This window comes from Ursus americanus, chromosome 18 (genome assembly GCF_024610735.1).
Source record: "Ursus americanus isolate L20-20 chromosome 18, mUrsAme1.1.p, whole genome shotgun sequence".
Lineage (NCBI taxonomy): Eukaryota > Metazoa > Chordata > Mammalia > Carnivora > Ursidae > Ursus > Ursus americanus.
The window spans coordinates 55124643-55143271 of record NC_142144.1 but is presented as its reverse complement, the minus strand read 5'-3'; positions in this window follow the sequence as shown (position 1 = coordinate 55143271).

Here is an 18629-nt window from a genome sequence, read left to right as displayed (position 1 = left end):
TGCACGTCAGAGAATTATGAAATATACCTAAAATGCAGTTGTCTGCCTCATTTGAAAATCAAGCTCAAGATAGCTATTAAACTGTAATCATTTAAAGAGTATGCAGGTCAAGTGTATGTATGGTACATACCATGGAGCTGAGACTGAGGAAATGGCTAAAATGTTTCCTTTCTCCTCCTGTTTAAAATTACGAACACAATCTCTCCTTTTTGTGGAAGTCATTTGCTTTCTGGTCCTCATTAATCAACCAGTCTATACCCACAATTATTCCGAAGATATTCCATACAAAATTAATCACATGCACACATGCACATATACACACATGTGTGCACACACAAATACACACATATTCACATACTGAAGCAAGCAATATGAAGTTGTTATTCTTATTCTCGGCTGTGTTAGAAATGGGTAGTGATACGGACAGTACAGACAGGGGAAAAGTGTATGTTTTCTTACAGACCATTAGCCTGTGTCTTTGGAAACGTTCTGCTACCATTACAATCACACTACTGATCAGTCAAGGAAAAGGATGATGTTCAGTCTAGAAAATCGCTAACATAGATAGATCAGTGTGACCAGGAGGTAAGCAGTCTCCGAAACTTGACACACTGAACCATTTAATTAAATGAAAACAAAGTAGGACTGTTTAATAAGAACTTGGCTCACTCAATTGTCGGATGCGTAGAGAAGAATAGATGTTCTTTACTGAAATCTAAAGATATGAGTATATTTTCAGCCAAAATTCTTTATCCTAAGTAAAGAGAACTTCATAGAATAATAAACAGAAAGCATTATTAAAATCACAATGGTGCTGTCAGAAGTCCTAATTTGGGGGAACACAGGAAATTTTCTTTTAGGAATATACCTTTAATGATCTTTCTTTCAGAATCATGACTAGTGAAGGGCATATTAGTTTTTTTTTTTTTAAAGATTTTATTTATTTATTCGACAGAGATAGAGACAGCCAGCGAGAGAGGGAACACAAGCAGGGGGAGTGGGAGAGGAAGAAGCAGGCTCATAGCGGAGGAGCCTGATGTGGGGCTCGATCCCAGAACGCCGGGATCACGCCCTGAGCCGAAGGCAGACGCTTAACCGCTGTGCCACCCAGGCCCCCCGGCATATTAGGTTTTTAAACATGTATGTTCAGGGTATATATGTATCTAAATGTTAATGCATTTGTCCTACACAATGCCTGGGTAAAATGAAAAGTCTGTAACGATTGCTCAGAGAGAGCTCTGTCATAAAGTAAGAATGCACAGACAAGTTAATTCATTTTGTTTCCTTTTAAACTTATGACAATGTATCCAAGAAGCCATATTTACTTAGGTGTTGCTTATGAAAGTACAAAAGTAAAAGAAAGACCACAACACAATTTTCTCATTTTATCTGATGAAATATCAAGTATATGTGCTATGGAAATATTATCTCATAGGTATATAAAGGAACTAAAATCGCTTTTATATCTAGCCACAAATGCTAGAGAGATTTGATAAAACTCTGTAGAGTAGGCTTACAAATGCTTGTATAGCTTATGCATGCAAAATATTGGAAAATTTAACTCTGAAGGATGTAATTGTAAGCACGTTATAAACACACTTTGTAAAATGTAACTGCTGTATCACTGTTTTACATGTAGTCATTAGGATCTGAGTGCCGTAAAGATTTGAAGTCCACAATCTTCGGTCATAAACAGGCTGTATCCTGAAGGTAGAAGTATTTCAAAATATGCCACCAACAAAACAACAAAAATTCATTCTTGTTTCTATTCCATAGGTGGTTAGGGATATCTGGAGCTCTACTGGGATCTGCAGAACTTTCTGCACCTAGCTTAGCTTACTGTGATATAGTTGGGTTTGGGCTTCATCTTCTTTTATTCTAGAATTAAGAAAGATGTCTGTGACATGCGGGCCTCATGGCGGATGACAAATTGCCCAAGGGCAGAGTAAAGGGGTGTAAGTCTAAGTACACACGGGAGCATTTAAAGCTTCTATTTAAATATGGCAAAGATCACATCTGTTTATGTTTCATTGATCAAAGCAGGTCTATTTCCAAACCCACAGTCAATGTAAATGGGGAAATATATATTTTACTTATAAGAAGAAATTATAAAAGCAGCTAGTAATCAAATAAATGTGAACAAACGATATGATCAATCATTTCTCCATAACAATAACTCTTCACTTACCCTTATTATAGTTGAGGGTTTTTTTTTTCTTATCTCAAAATGGTATCCAAATGATCCATTAAAGTAGAAGTCAGATTATATCACTCTTCTGCATAAAATTTCCCAGTGGCCTCTCACTTAATTACAAGTGAAATAGGAAGTCATTACAATGTCTTGTCTTATCTCCTATTTCTCCTACCTTTGCTCCTTTTGCAAAAAAAATAAATAAATAAATAAAAATCCTCCTTGCCATTTTTGGAATGCAGCAGGCACATTCTATCTCACTGCCATTGCAATTGCCCAAATGTTTTCATGGCTTCTTCTCTCATCTCCCTCAGGTCTTTATTTAAATATCTACTTTTCAGTGAGAGCTGTATTCACCATTTTATTTGAAATTTTATTACTCTGCCAGTGTTATCTTAGCTCAACTTGTAACTTTTTTCTTCTAAAAAAAAAAAAAAAGGACTTTTGGGGGGTAATATGCCATGAATCACTCCTCTAGAGGAAGATAGAAACCTGTTAACGGTCTCACCAAAAGAAGTTCAAGGGGGTAGTTGTAGGTCTCCAGGCCAAAACTGGCATGTGCTTATCAGGGAAACCTGAGTGGACGTTGGGCAAAGGCAGATGCTGAAAACTGCATTAAAATTATTTTATGTCGAATCAAATAGTTTCAATTCCTCTCTTACTGCAAGAATATTTTGGAAAAATGTGTATCTTTTGAAAATTAGAAGTGTAATAAAAGTAGAAAATTTCAGTAAGTGACTTTTAAACTTTTTTTTTGAAATATGTTTGAGAATACATAACACTAACTCTACAGCCTAAGTCGCTTAAATTATGCAATGCCTCCTTAGCACTGAGTCAACAGAACACAAGGTCAGTTCAGTTCTTACATCAGCCCAGACTGCTTTGCTAGTTTATGGGCCCGCTAGGCTTAGATGTGTCACACTCCCAGTGAGAGCACCCCCTCCCTGAACCTGGCCTCATTCCTCAGAGCGCTGGGAAGTGGGAGGGAATGGTGAAGTCAGCGGGGCTAGTGTTACAATGGTGAGGAAAGAGATAAGAAAGATACAATGAAAGCTTCTTTATTTCAGATGCAAAGCAGCAAGTAAAGTGAGTACTCCAAGTCGGAGGCAAGCATTTTGCTGTGAGAGCAAATGTGTTGGGACACATATGAAACTCTTTCAAACAGTAAGCTGGTTTATGTAATTCAATCAATCAAAATTACTTGTCTTAAGTAGCAACAAGTCACAATTGAGGAGCATCAAAGATGACTAGTCACTGATGAGTGATATTCCAAAAAGCAGTCATCAATGCTGATGACTTTGTTTGTTCCTAACTTTGTCCTTGCTTGCATGTCTCTTGTACTTTACAGAGTCAGGGCTTCTAGCTTTTCACTGACTATCCATATCTTGTAACTTAGAAGGTCTCTTGAAACAACATTTAGGGTCAAGATTTTTTACATTCTCAATTTTAATGTCTTTGAACACAAGGGTAAAGTCTGTATTTATTCACTATTATATTCTCAGCATCTAACAGAAAATATTCAATAACTATATAATAAAAGAATAAATTTTTAAAAAGAAACACAGATAACCAAGAAAAGCATATGGTACCAGACAGTACAATAACTAAACCCAGTAGTCAAAGAATTGCTTTGAAAGCAACCAATGACTAATTCAGAGCTCTCCTATCAAAATAGATACTACAGCATAGTGTTTCCTCAAAGTGTAAAGAACCCTTATTCCTTAAAAGGGTGATAGGTGTCACACACACACACACACACACACACACACACACAAAACGCTCCATGGTTGTAATAATGAAGCGAAGCTAAATAAAATTCAATAAAATGTGGGGGGAAAAGTAGTGAATGACTGATAAAATGAAAAGGATAAGTGAACTTACCCTTTTCTTTATTCCTAGGAACCTTTTAACTAAATGATTAAAATAATTCCAGATGAATTGTTACTACCTGGTACATTTTCATATGGCATCTATCACCCAATAACATATATACTTCCAAGTGTCCCCTTTACTGCATTTAAACCAAAAGAATGAGTAAAGTGGGAATTACATTCATAAACCATTATAATCTCAGGGGAGACACTTTTTCTTTTTTTAAATGCTGTGCATAACACATCATGCTCACTGGTAGCTAAGAAGAGCATCATAGACAAAGATACACACATGAAAGGCAAAACCAGTTACTACTGTTCTGAATTTTTGTCAATGTGTCTCACTAATGTAACTACAAAAAGAAATGCAAAACTCCAAATGTCACCTTAAAGTGAATCCTTGGGAAAAACTACAGTGGTGACTGGGATGGTGGTCAGAGAAAGGGTGGTGGTAAGCATCTGTGCGTGCATGTGTGTGTGTGTGTGTGTGCACGCCTGGGTGTATTTTGTGCTTGTCTGCACAACCAAAACACAGCATCCTGCATCTTCTCAACCTTAAAATTAAAATCATTTATTATAAAAGCAGATTTTTACAATCACAGTCTAATAAAAAAGAAACCCTTCTTTGTCCTATAGTCAAGTTCTCTCAAGTAGAAGTCCGGGATTCTAACAAGAATGAATCTGTGAATTTCCAAAGATTAACTTGAAATTTCTTTTGCATCCTCTAGCCTTGCTCAATAACTGTTTTGTTAACACACTGTCTGCTGAGCCCTGATGACTCCCAGTAACTGGAATATGTTGTTAACTGAACTGCTGGAAATACTAGTGCTTGCAGCTAATGCATTCTCAGAGCTGCACAGTATGAACACAGCGGGTGTAAAGTAAAAGCAATAATAAAAAATTGAACAGACCTTAAGTGCTATGATTATTACTGTAGGCCAGTTTTTATCACCCCTTTTGAAAGTCTACTTCTTGAATTCCCTGCGCCTAAAAGTATTGATAGCAATATTAGCCTATTTTCTTTCTTCGTGATGGGAACCACATACCATATTTTTTAAAAGAAAGTAATATTTGTATGGACTCTCCATACAGGGTGGACTATTAACCCTAAGAATGAAATTATTTAAAGATACTGAAAAATTCCCTCAAATAATCTTATAACTGAGTAGCAAAATTCAATACGGTGATTGCTGAGATTTTTAACATTAACTTTCCTCCAGAGAATGTGAACCCATTGATCAGTTTTGCATGCTTACATAGTAAAAAGAAGACAAGAGCTTGTTTTAGAGATAAAAAGTCCAAGTGGCAGAAACGTTTTGCATTGACTGTTAGAGAGTAGAATAATGATAATTAAATTCTAATTTCAGCAGTCTAATAGTTAGGCAAGATTGTGTTTTGAAATTAAATCTATCTCTATATCTCCCTAGATAGATACAGATAGATTTAGATGTAGTTGTTGAGATAACGACAGAAACAGAGATAGATATACGCCACCTGGATACAAAGGTGAATTTATATGAGTCAAATTATTCCAAGTGAATAATGCATTTTACTTATTTATAGAAAAACTGTTTTCATGGATTAATGGTAAAATCTTTGTCTCCTTTAGCAATGTATAAAAGATGAAGACTTTAAAACTAGTAGGAAATGAAAATTCTATCTATATCTGAAATATTTTACAAAAGGATGTCTTTCCTGAAACATCATACATTCATATGACTATAATCATTGTGTATACCCTGCCTCTCATCCATCAGCACTTTTTGTCTGCTGTAACTTTATAATATATTTAGACCACTTTGTAGTGTATACTGATGTTGAATCATAGTGCTACACACCTGACACTTATATGTTACACACCCATTTGACCTCAATGAAAAAGTTCTCCACTAAATATTATTTAAGCCAAATATATATGTTACTTATAACTAAATCACTTCTCACCCCTCTATTACCACCATACTAGTCCAAGCAAGCATGCAACCGCCTCTCACCGTGATCTCTTATATGAATTACTGCCAAAGCTCCCAAACTGATCTACTGTTCTTACACCATACTGGTCTATTCCAACAGAGCATCCATTGTGATGCCATTTGATTAGCTTTGATCTCAAAACATCTCAGTGCTACTTATCCTCGTTAAAGTGAAGCCTAGGTTTTTACTCTCTACAAGGCACTGCATGATCTCTTCTCTGCCCTATTACATATCTGATCTTATTTCTAAATATTTGTCATTTTGATTACTGTGTCCAGGCACACCCACCTCTTTGCTATTCCTCAAATATGCCAGTCACAGTCCTACCTCAAGACTTGCTATTCACTCTGGTTGGGGTGTTCTTCTTCCTGATAACAGTTTTGCTGTTTTTTTAAGGTTGTTTTTCCTGTATCATTATCTAAGTGTAGCTTCTCCTACTGACTCTATTTAAAAATCCACTCTTTCACTATTTCCTAATCTTCTTCCTTACTTTCTTTTTAGCACTAATAAGTGCTATTATATTGTTTATTATATATTTTCCCAAATAAAATGTAACGAATATATTTTTGTATGTTCTGTTTACTGGTTTATTCCAGGGTCTAGTATAGTGTATGGCACATGGAAAGCAGATGGTCAATAAATATTCATTTAATATTTTTCTTACATATGGAAAATAAATTTTGTTATATATAAGATTTTAGAAATACAGAAATCTTAGATATACCTTTTTCTAGTATTCTTATTTATGGAGAGAACATTGAAAAACTTTGAGTTTTTTTTTTTTTTCAAAATCTACAGTTAATTAAAGTCAGAACCTGAAGTGGAAGTTAAGATTTTTCTGTTATTCGTCAAGTGATTATATGCCTTTATATATCACTAATGCCAAGATATGAATTATAAATTTTAATGGGTAAAATATGTATTATAAATTTTAAAGAACAAAATGACTTCAAGAAAAAATAAGCATAAAGAACTAATACTCCTAAGAAATTATGAAATCTCAGTTATTGATACATTAAAGTTATTTATAATTAGAATAGAAAAAGATCTAGAGGTCATAGGATATCCCAAGTCAATTATGAATTAGAAACACTACAATGTGAGTGAAAAAAACATACAATAAGAGCATGCATTATACTGGGAATAACTATAATTGAAAAATGATCATCTCATTATACTCAACACTAGTCAAACCCTTATTAGAATAATATCTCCACCTCTGAGCTCAGGAGCAAAATGGAGATGTGGTCAAATTGAAGTATGCTCAGTTGAGAGCCACAAAGATAATTAAAGTGCTGGGAAATTTGGCCTCTGAGGATAGGTTAGAATAACTTGGATATTGAAACTGAATTAAGGGTAGTTGAGGGGATACTGGATAATAGTTACCAAATGTAAAAATCGTTATATTTTAAAGAAAGGGAGCCAACTGTCAGTTTCTCTGTTGGGGATTAAGAAAGGGGTCAATGATATTTCTCTGCAGCATACTGAAATTAGGTTAACTGTAATGAAACTTTATATGGAAAAATTATTAAATAGGAAGATGTTACTGAGGAAATATTTTCATCTGGTAGTCTAAAATTACCAGGGCTTCTTGGGGCGCCTGGGTGACGCAGTCGTTAAGCGTCTGCCTTCGGCTCAGGGCGTGATCCCAGTGTTCTGGGATCGAGCCCCACATCAGGCTCTTCCGCTGGGAGCCTGCTTCTTCCTCTCCCACTCCCCCTGCTTGTGTTCCCTCTCTTGCTGGCTGTCTCTGTCAAATAAATAAATAAAATCTTAAAAAAAAAAGAATAAATAAATAAAATTGCCATGGCTTTTCAAAGTTCAAGATTGATTAAATATGCCCTTTGATGTGGGTATGGATAAAGTACCAAAGCAAATTCTCTTCTGGTTATTTCATATCTGGTACTCATTAATTGCTCCTATTCTTCTTTAAATAATGTTTGATTATAATTTAATTGTAATTTCATTCTGCACAGATATCTTGGTCACTTTCTCGGTAATCAAATTTTCATATCACTGAATAATGTTTGGGTACAAAAGTTATGAGATTCTCATAATGACTAATACATGAAAGCTATTTATTAATAACTAGACTCTTGCAGTATCTTCCTAAATTTCTTTACCCTACCCCCTCAAGGAGGTCCTCTCTTATTCAATTGCATCCTACATTCTTGCAGAGAAATTAATTCCTTCTTCTAGCATAGCTCTGGTCATGATAATAATTTTTTGCTTAAAAAATCAAGTGTGCATAGACTATTAGCATATCTCTATGGTCAGGCAAATGAAAGCTCTACTTATCTCTTGAAATTTAATTCTGGTATAATACATCACTTAATGTTGAATGCCACTATCCTTTGATAAACTGTCTTACAGGTTATACGGACATGTTTCTCCTTTACGAAATTTTATAGACTGCATTTTGAAAGGGCAGAATTTAATCCACCTTATGATTGATCATCTTGTATTCCTTGTCTTCTCAGCCACCTGATCTACACTTCAAAACATCATACAGATGTGTATGTTCTTACAGAGACATCTCTGCAACTCTGGTTGAATGAATCCCATAGTCCTCTGGAAAGGAGTATGATTGACAGTAACCTCTAACCCTCTGCTCTCTGTATGTCCCTAGATGTAGCAATTGCCTATGCATTCTGTCATTTGGCCTTAGAGAGAAACAGCTCATCAACAACCTTTGGAAATATTGTTTCCCCAGCAACAACAGATTGCTTTTCTTTAAAGACTTTTCCAATTTTCTCTTTCCAAAATCTACTCCATTTTGCTTCATGGCTTCCTAGTAAGGAGCAATATGTAAAGAGCATTGTTTTTCAGCAAAAATTCCATTTTTAGTAGTAAAATACTTAAAATTTCCTTTCACTGGAGCACCTGGGTGGCTTAGTTGGTTAAGCGTCTGCCTTTGGCTCAGGTCATGATCCCAGCGTCCTGGGATTGACCCAGCGTTGGGCTCCCTGCTCAGCGGGGGAGCCTGTTTCTGTCTCTCCTCCTCGCTTGTGCTATCTCTGTCTCTCTCAAATAAATAAATAAAATCTTAAGAAAAGATAAATAAAATAAAATTTCTTTTCATTATTTAAAGTAGATATTGCTATCATAAAAATACTCAAAATGGATTTTCATTAGATAAAATGAGAAAATAAAAAGTGGTTTAGAAATTATTCACAATTTTATCACCGAGAGATATTAAAATGTGAGATTTCTTTTTTGAGAAAACAATTATACAATAACAATACCATTTAAAATAAATGGTTTACAAAAGTTCATTTTAGGGCACCTGGGTGGCTCAGTGGGTTAAGCATCTGCCTCCAGCTCAGGTCATGATTCCAGAGTCCCAGAATCAAGCCCCACATCAGACTCCCAGGAGTCTCCTTCTCCCTCTGCCCCTCACCCTTCTGATGTTCTCTTTCACTCTTTCTGTCTCTATCTCAAATAAATAGATGAAATCTTTTTTTAAAAAGTTCATTTTAACTGAAATGAGATAATTTTTCAAATATTTTTTATAATTTCATCTCCAGTATTTAATATATACTGAATATCTTTCCACATCATTGAATTCAAGTTATTCTGTTTTAAAAGCTACATAATATTCCACTGTTGGTGTAAGGCTGCCATGCGTGGTTATGCAGGGTTTTAACTGATCAAAGGTCCTTGCTTGAGGATATACCATAAGGCTGCAATTTAGTCCACACTGCATTTACCCAGCTCTACTAATCACTTGTGCTTGCTCAGAGGAATTGTCCTTTTTAAATTAACACAATTTGTCCATATGGGTAGCAATGCCCTGTAGTTTTAAAGATTTATTTATTTATTTTAGAGAGAGAGTTAGAGAGTGAGCAAGGGGAGGGGCATAGGATGAGGGAGAGACAGAATCTCAAGCACACTTCCCACTGAGCACAGAGCCTATGAGGGGCTGGATCTCAGGACCCTGAGATCATGACCTGAGCTAAAACCAAGAGTCAGTCACTCAACCAACTGAGCCATGCAGGTGCCCCAGTCCTGTAGTTTTAAATTAAAAGTTTTATGAATACAAATGTGCACACTCACAGTGGTCCCCCCAAAATTACTCAAATATTTTTACTAGGATCAATATTTAATATCCACATGGTTATGATTACATACATCTCATTCATTATTAAAGTGATATTTTACATTTCCAATTAATTTCCTTTTCCATTTGACTTTTTCACTTCACTTAATAATCATTTTATCTATTTGTTTACATGTGGTTAAATGTTGCTTGTTGTTAATTTTTCCCACAACTCCCCTCCAGAAGTGTCACTATAATTGCACTATGGTCACATATCACATGATTCATTGTTTTAATTTTTTTTCTTTTCTTTTTTTTTTTTTTTTTTAGATAAATACTTCTTGAAGTTCTTTCTTTTCCTTTTCCAGTCTGGAGTCTGTTCTTTAATCCTGAGGGATAGCCATTATTTTGTCACCTTGGGATCTCCATTCAGCCTCATCATAGGGTTTTCTACCAATTCTTTCCTGCATCGGATCCCTGTTTCTTTTCATTTTCCCTTATTCTTGATTTATGGTTTTAATTCTAATGGACCATAAATTAGAATATGCCTAGGAAAATGAATTGAAACAAGTAAACTTCTTGAGGTCTTGGATGTCTGTAAATAAAACAATAATTGTAGCTAACACTTATTAAGAACTTCCTAGATAAGGAATATATTCAATGGTGTTATAACAACATTATATGATGACAGATGGTAGCTACACTTGCAGTGAAAATAGCATGATGTATGAGCTGTCAAATCACTATGATGTACACCTGAAACTATGTAACATAGTGTGTCAACTGTACTCCAATTAAAAAAGAAAAACTTCCTAGATGTCTGACAGCTCTTTGCGTTTTTTATTGATTTTTAAAAAGATTTTATTTATTTGAGAGAGAAAGAGAGAATATGAGTGGAGGGAGGGACAAAAGGATAAGCAGACTCCCCACCGAGCACAGAGCCCAATGCGGGGTTTGATCCCAGGACTCCGAGATCATGCCCTGAGCCAAAGTCAGGCACTTAAGTGATTGAGCCACCCAGGCACCCCTGCATTTTGTGTTCTGTTTGTTTGTTTTGTTTTGCTGTTTGTGTTTTATACTCATTTATTTAGTCCTCCAAACAACTTATTTCCTGGGGGAAAAAAAAAGAAATTTAAGAAACTTAAATTTAAACCTTAGGTCATGGAGAAAGTTGCCATACCTGCATATAAATGCCAGAAATCAGGCCGTAGAGTCTGTTGTCTTCACCCCTGTACTATACAACGACACAATAGCATTATTCTACCACCACATGTAACAAATAATTAAACTTGTAGATAATAGTTGGCTTCTAGTGTACTGATACGTTTTTTTCTCCTTTTGCATTATTATCCCTTCTATTGTTTAAATATTGGATATCTTTGGTGTACCTGGGTGGCTCAGTCATTAAGCATCTGCCTTCAGCTGAGGTCATGATCCCAGGGTCCTGGGATCAAGCCCACATCAGCGGGAAGACTGCTTCTCCTAGTCCCCCTGCTTTTGTTCCGTCTCTCGCTATGTCTCTCTGTCAAATGCATGAATAAAATCTTAAAAATAAATAAATAAATAAATAAATAAATAAATAAATAAATAAATAAAAAATATTGGTTTCTTCAACAGGGCACTTAATTTTTTCTCCCCCTCAGGTATTTTCAATTTCTGTTATGGAAGATTTTGCTAACTTTCCAACACTTTTATTGCAGTTTTAATTTTTCTTAACTTATTTTAATTTTCAAGAACTTTTTTCCTTTTGTTTTCAGCTCCTTCTTGATTCATGAACACTCAAACATTCCTCATTTTTGTGTATGTTGGGTGCTGGGCTTCTGTGTATGGTGATCAAGACGACCTGTTTCTTGAGGGAACTTCTACTATCAAAGCCTGTACATCTCCCAGTTCTCCTAAAGAGGAATTACTTAATAATAATTAGTAATAATAAATAACAGTTATTTAATAATAATAATATAGCCTGCCCACAGGCTATAGACCTGGCAGCCAATGTTCTCAGAGCTGAGCGGGAGAAGTGGTTTTACTATTTTCTGTATGGGCTTTCACAGAGCCCTGGCTTGCCACCTAGTATTTCCATCCTCTCTCTGCCTTCCCCCACGTCCAGGGTCCTGTGTGGTTCAGCCTCTATAGACAACTAATTCAATGCAGGTTATTCTTTCGTTTATAGATTTTCCAAACAATCCACCTTTTCATCAGCCCCATAAGCACCATACTTTCAGAGGGGCTTCCAATATTTTGTTTCTGTGAGTCAAATGTACTTCTTTCTGAGTTCTCCCTAGTGCTACATCAGAGTGCCCTCTGTCCTCATGCTAATCCATTATCTGTTTCTCATTTTCCAAAATTTATTGCTGCTTCCCTTTCTCCACGTTTTGATCTATGGATGCAAGTACACATCTTTATACCTTTTCTGACATTTTAGTGTGATTTGGAGAACAAGTGGTTGCACTGTATGTTTGCTCCAGCAAGTTTATCAGAAGTTGGTCTTCATTCATAAAATAAAACCCAAGACCTCTAAGTTACTACTGGAACTGGTTATTATCTAATATCCTTAGCTAAGAGGCACATGGGCCTTGTGGACCTAATGGTCTTCATAAATTCATGTTTGTCCTGTTCTTGATATGCCACTGCCAGCGTCATTCTGACATGATCCACCCAACTGTCTTATTAGTATTTATGAACATACCAATGACTTTCTTCTCTTTTTTCCTCTTTTACTAACATATGAATTAGCTTGATCTTTCCATAAATACTTTATTTAGGCTTAAGATAATAAAAATAATTAAAAAAACTGAAAGTAGTGTATATGTAGAGATCATGCTTGCAAGGCGCTATCTCAATCACATGGGCAAAAGATAAAAAAAAAAAGACATGCAGAAATTACTGACTCCTTCTCTTATGCCCTCCCTTCTCCCTTTTCCACATATGGACTTCAGTTTTGAGAACACTGTCATCCACAAACAGAGATGACTTTTAGAATACATCTATATATCTATGTATTATTTGTTCACATGGAATAGTTCACTTTAAATGCTTTAAAAATCTTTGTCTTCCCTTGCCCTCACAACATTTATTTATTCTTTTCTTCTTATATTTGCAGTAAGTCTGCTTTCCTCTGATGAATTTCTTTCCTTTAAGAATTTTCCTGAGTGTCTGATGTCTGTGTAAATCAAACTTCTGTAAAGTTCTAAAAGTGAAGACAATTCCTTCTTCCTTCAGTATCAGATTTTATATAGCATGCGTAATGTCTTTTGCATATAACAGAGGTCGAAGAAAAACTTCATCAATAAAATCATTTTTCACATTTTGCCAACAATATGTTGAGATGAAAAACTGGTGATGCAGAAAATGTTAAGACTATCAACATTTTTCCTCATCTTCAACTTCAATGGCAGGTGCTTATTTTGACATTGTCTATGTCATTTTCCTTGAAGCCAGTAGAATACACTATCATTTTAAATATTAATAAACGTCGTTGTTTATCGAAAATGATCAGAGGACAGGGACAAATTCTGAAAATATGCATGTAATTTCAGAGAAAGGGTAATATAACTCAGAGGTAGCAGGAAAAATTTAAAATGTGAGAGCAGAACAAGCAGAGAAAAATAATTATCAAACCAGCAGAAGCAACTTTAAGAACACAGAAATAAAGTGAAGATATCCTGGAAAGGGAGTCAGGAAGATAGCTTGATGATGAAAAACTTACATGAGCTTATGATTTACCAGAGACATGTTAGGGTTAGGCAAAAAGAGATGATTATGACAGTAGTTCAAATGAGCATTTCAGCCTATTTAAGTGGTCTGCTAATTACATAAAACATAACTGCTACTCTCTTCTGTTTTGTTCCAGGCAATGTTATTAAATGCAAAACAATTTCTTAACATTTTTGAGAAATAAATTTGAGATTTCAAGTTTTGTTGTCATAAGATCTAAGTGTAACAGTGGCTTCATTGCTTAATCTAAATATAGAATGAAAATGTGCTTCCTGTATTTTGGCAAAATATTTGTTTTATATACATCCAGGACTGACTTCCTGAAAAATTAGACACTGATGAGGATTTACCTTCCTAAGAAATAAATAAGCTTTCCAATCATATTGAATAGAAGCATGTAATTTGAAATCACTAGAAACAACAGCATGAACCAAGTTACCCATGGTATATGTGAGATAAAATAAATGCTACAATTGTAATCTTCACTTGGAAAAATTGTGTAGGAACATACAAGGTGGAAAAACTCAATTTTCCAACACACTATGGCATTTCTTCTGAACAAGGAGAAAATATATTCCTCTTACTAACTATAGCCCCTGGGAAATGACATAGGTATAGCAAAAGCTGTGTGTTTGTCTGTTTTTGTTCAAAATAAGGAACCATAAATTTAATCACTAATTATAGCTTTTCTTCTTGTGATATTTATGGTGATACTTATTTTTTGAATTTCAGGTTTATCTTTTAGTAGGAATGTCCTAGATAGCATAGAGATATTCTACGTTTGATGTTAGGACCCATGTGTTGCTTTTTTCACTTTTGTACCTCTGTCTGTCAATTTAGTACTTGCTTGTATTATCAAACACATCACTGAATGATGAAAAGTTATAAACAAACCATAAGAGACTCTTAATCTCAAGAAACAACTGAGGGTTGTTGTAGTGGAGACGGAGGGAGGGATGGGATGGTTGGGTGATGGACATTGGGGAGGGGATGTGCTACGGTGAGCACTGTGAATTGTGTACGACTGATGAATCACAGACCTGTACCCCTGAAACAAATAATACATCATATGTTAATTTAAAAACATAATAAATAAAAAAGAAAAGTTAATAAACAAACAATACATGCTAAAAATACTCTCAGTCAAAGCACAAAATATTCTCAAAAACACAAATAGGATGATATTATTTATTGTATATGGCTCTACTCTTAGCATATACAAATTATGCCTTCTCCTTCATTTCTAGTTTGATAATCCAAAGTATTTGAAGTTTAAAGATACCCATGATTTTTAAAAGCATTTTGATGTTTTAAAGAACATAATCAAAATAAATATTTCCCTTAAAATTTTGAATTTAATTGAACATATTTTAATTCCTTAAATATAAAACATACAGCAAACAAATCTATTAAATCACTTTTCAAGTAAAAACTTGCAAATGCAAAGTCATCAATTTAGCCAATGGTTCTCAAACTTCAGGGAACATAGAAATAGATTCCATATGATTGACAGATTCAAATGAGAGCAATTTATTTGGGCAGTGCGATTTACACCAGCAGAGAAAAGGAGAGGAGAGGGGATGCAATACAGGGAAGGGATAAGAGCTAGTAACTGTTAAAGTGATTTCACTCAGTGAAAATTAAGTGATTTGTCTCTGTATTAGTGGGCACCATAGAACTGCCTGTTCTGGTATCGGTACGTCCTCCTCTGACCCTCCCTCTAGAAAATCCCTTCATGGGAATTTTCTCTAGAATTACTCGATAGGAAAATACAACTGGGTTTAGTGGAAAGCTTCACATTAAAATACAGTGTTGGCTCCTAGTGAATATTCTTCTATCTTCCTCATCAAATATTAATCTATTTTATCTACTTTTTTCCAGTCTTTATTTTTTTTATATCAGCATCATTTTAAATCATCACGAAAGCAAATAGGGAAGTAAATATGAAAATTTCAGTCTTACAAAACAGCTCAAATAAATCTATATCTAACTGGCAGATGTTTGTTCCAAATATAATATTTCAACATGAAAAGGTGTACATTTTATTACGCACACAAAAACAAGAAAACACACACATGCATACACATAAACACACACATCCCCCTCTATCTTTGAGTAGGATGCATGCCATGAGATCCCTTGAAACTGTTGATCCAGATAGAAAGTAGGATGACCTTTCAGAATCTCTGTTTTATCAGTGTGTCTCAGATTTCCCATTCATATCTAAATGAATCAAGGTCACAAACTTTGGAAGCTGAAAAATTCAATATCCCAAACAGCTGCCTCACATCCTGCTTAGAATTGGAGGAGGCACAGCAGATGTATAAGCAAGTGATCGAGTAGTCCTAAATCAGAAGTCTCCCGCAATAATAAAGAAAATATTCATTTCCACACCCATACCAATGTGTTGACTAAAGATAAAGACTATAATTCAAAAGCTTAAAAATGCCAACAAGGTAACATAGAGGTGATAATTAGTCTAGCTGCATATTGGTTCATGGCAAATGGAGAAGGGAGAAGTAAGTTCTATGAACTGAATAGTGCATGGATTGCCCAAAGTCAGCAAAATAAAATAAAATGCTCATGTGTGTACAATTGCATGTGTATGCATGTGTGCATACACACACAAACACACAATAAACACACATCTGCACATCTTTTGTAGGCTAATAAAATTTTGCTATGACCAAGTTTCATTCCTAACTTTAGGTAAAGCGTTCTCTCCCTTAAACAAAGCAGTCATAAAGTTTTAATTTGAGATTATGTCCTTAAATTGTAATAATTCATAGCCATTTTGAATTTTGTGCTAATTTTCTCTTCTATCTATGATATAGTTAAAATCTCCTCGCCACTCGTCAGAATGTTTTAAGGAATGTTTGTGCATTTGAACAAAATCTAGAGCAGTAAAATAACATACATAAATTACTTATAGCCCAAGTATTATGCAGTGAAGTAGAAATTGCATCATAGGACCTTATGGTCCAGGGAGAAGGATAAGGGAAGATCTTAATGGATTCTCTAGAATGTGGGCAAGCTTATTTGGGATGTAAAATACATGATCATGGGTACCAGGAAGGCATCACTTATTCTCTGTTGAAGTAAGTATTATACACGGATCTAATCAAATGTTAACATGTCTTTCTTAGCATTGTGATTTTGGCATGTTCCTTAAATTGGTTTGGACTGCTATTGTGAGGATCAGTAGACATCACTTATTTAAAGCACTTAGTACAATGCTTGACACATAGTAAGTGTTCAATAAACTTTGCTTTCTGTTATTTCATTATCAACATTATTATTATTATCTGTATTTGAAGAGCACTTAGCAAAAGATAATAATATAATAACAATAATAATAATAGCTGACATCTATTCAAGGAACAAAATGTTCCAAAAACTGTACCAAGTTCATGAAGTCATTTAATCCTCTCATCAATTCTATCTCCAGTTGTGCAATTGAAGAATCTGAACTTCTAAAACAAAAAGTATCTTGCTCGAGGTCACACGGGTAGAAATGACAGGGCTGGCATTTAAACCCAGAGAGTCTAGCATTAGAGTCAGGCTCTTAACTAACATCCTACACTGTCTCTTGAGAACACAAAACCAAACACCCAGATAGGAACCATGTGGATTAAAATGCCACGTAGGGCAGGTAGACAAAATTGCAAAATATGAATGAAAAAGAAAAGAACAGGTATTTTCTCCTAACCCTATTTGGCTCAAAACTTTCACCTATAAAAAGTGAAGAGGAACTAGAAATTAAATGCTAAAATTTTGTTATATCAAGGGTGCAAGTGCTAAATTAAATGAAAGTGTGCCTTATTTATGGCTAAATATACTTTATTCATTAGCTGCATAGAGCTTTCATGCTATTGGCTATTTTCTGTCACTATCAATTTGTCTTTTCTTGTTCTGTTTTGCTTTACTATAAAAATAAATATATATTAACCTATATTACATATCATGTGTATATAATATGTAATAAATATAATGTCCTAAATTAAAAAAAAACCTTTTCTAATATTGATTTCATAATCTACTCCATTGCAGAGTATCAGGCAATCACAATCATTATTTCGATGTCCCACTAGGAGAACAGTGTCTCTATCTTCTATTTTTTTTAATGTCACATTATCTCACTCGTGTAGGGTGTAAGTCGTTTCTATGTATGTATTTTCCTATGGTTATTCTGCCCTTCTTTTTCCTAGATACCCTCTTCTAAGTACTCACACAAAATAAACAAGCACACATAAAATTCAACAACAAAGGAGTACATTTAGGGAATATGTTTTGTTGCTTTTATTCATGGTATTCAATTGCACTTTGGATCCTGAGAATTAAGTCAGTTGCCTAATGTGAACCATTATTATAAAACCACAGCAAAATTTATATTATGTAAATAATATTTAATCAATTTCATTATATTTATTAATAACCACATTGAATTAATTGTTAGGGAATACATTTTCCTCAGAGATGGAAATGTGGTCACAGAATATTTTAATGACCTGACTGAAGGCCCCGAGCAAATCTGGAGCTGAAACAGTACGTAGTCCAAGTTCCCAGATGCCTGGCCTACCTCTCATCCTCTCAGGACAACAGGCTAAAAGCAGTAGTGATATGCAATACTAGGCCCAATCCATGAATGCTTGAAGCAAAACATAGTCTTGTGCCATGAATCTTTTAAAGCAGTTTTATCCATACTACAATGAACAGCAAAGGGAACATGGGTTCTAGTCTCATGGGAACCATGTTTTCTAATGTTTCTATTAGAAGTAAACTCTATATTCTACTCCCCATGGCAACATTATTATAAACATGATTTTATGTAGATAAATTA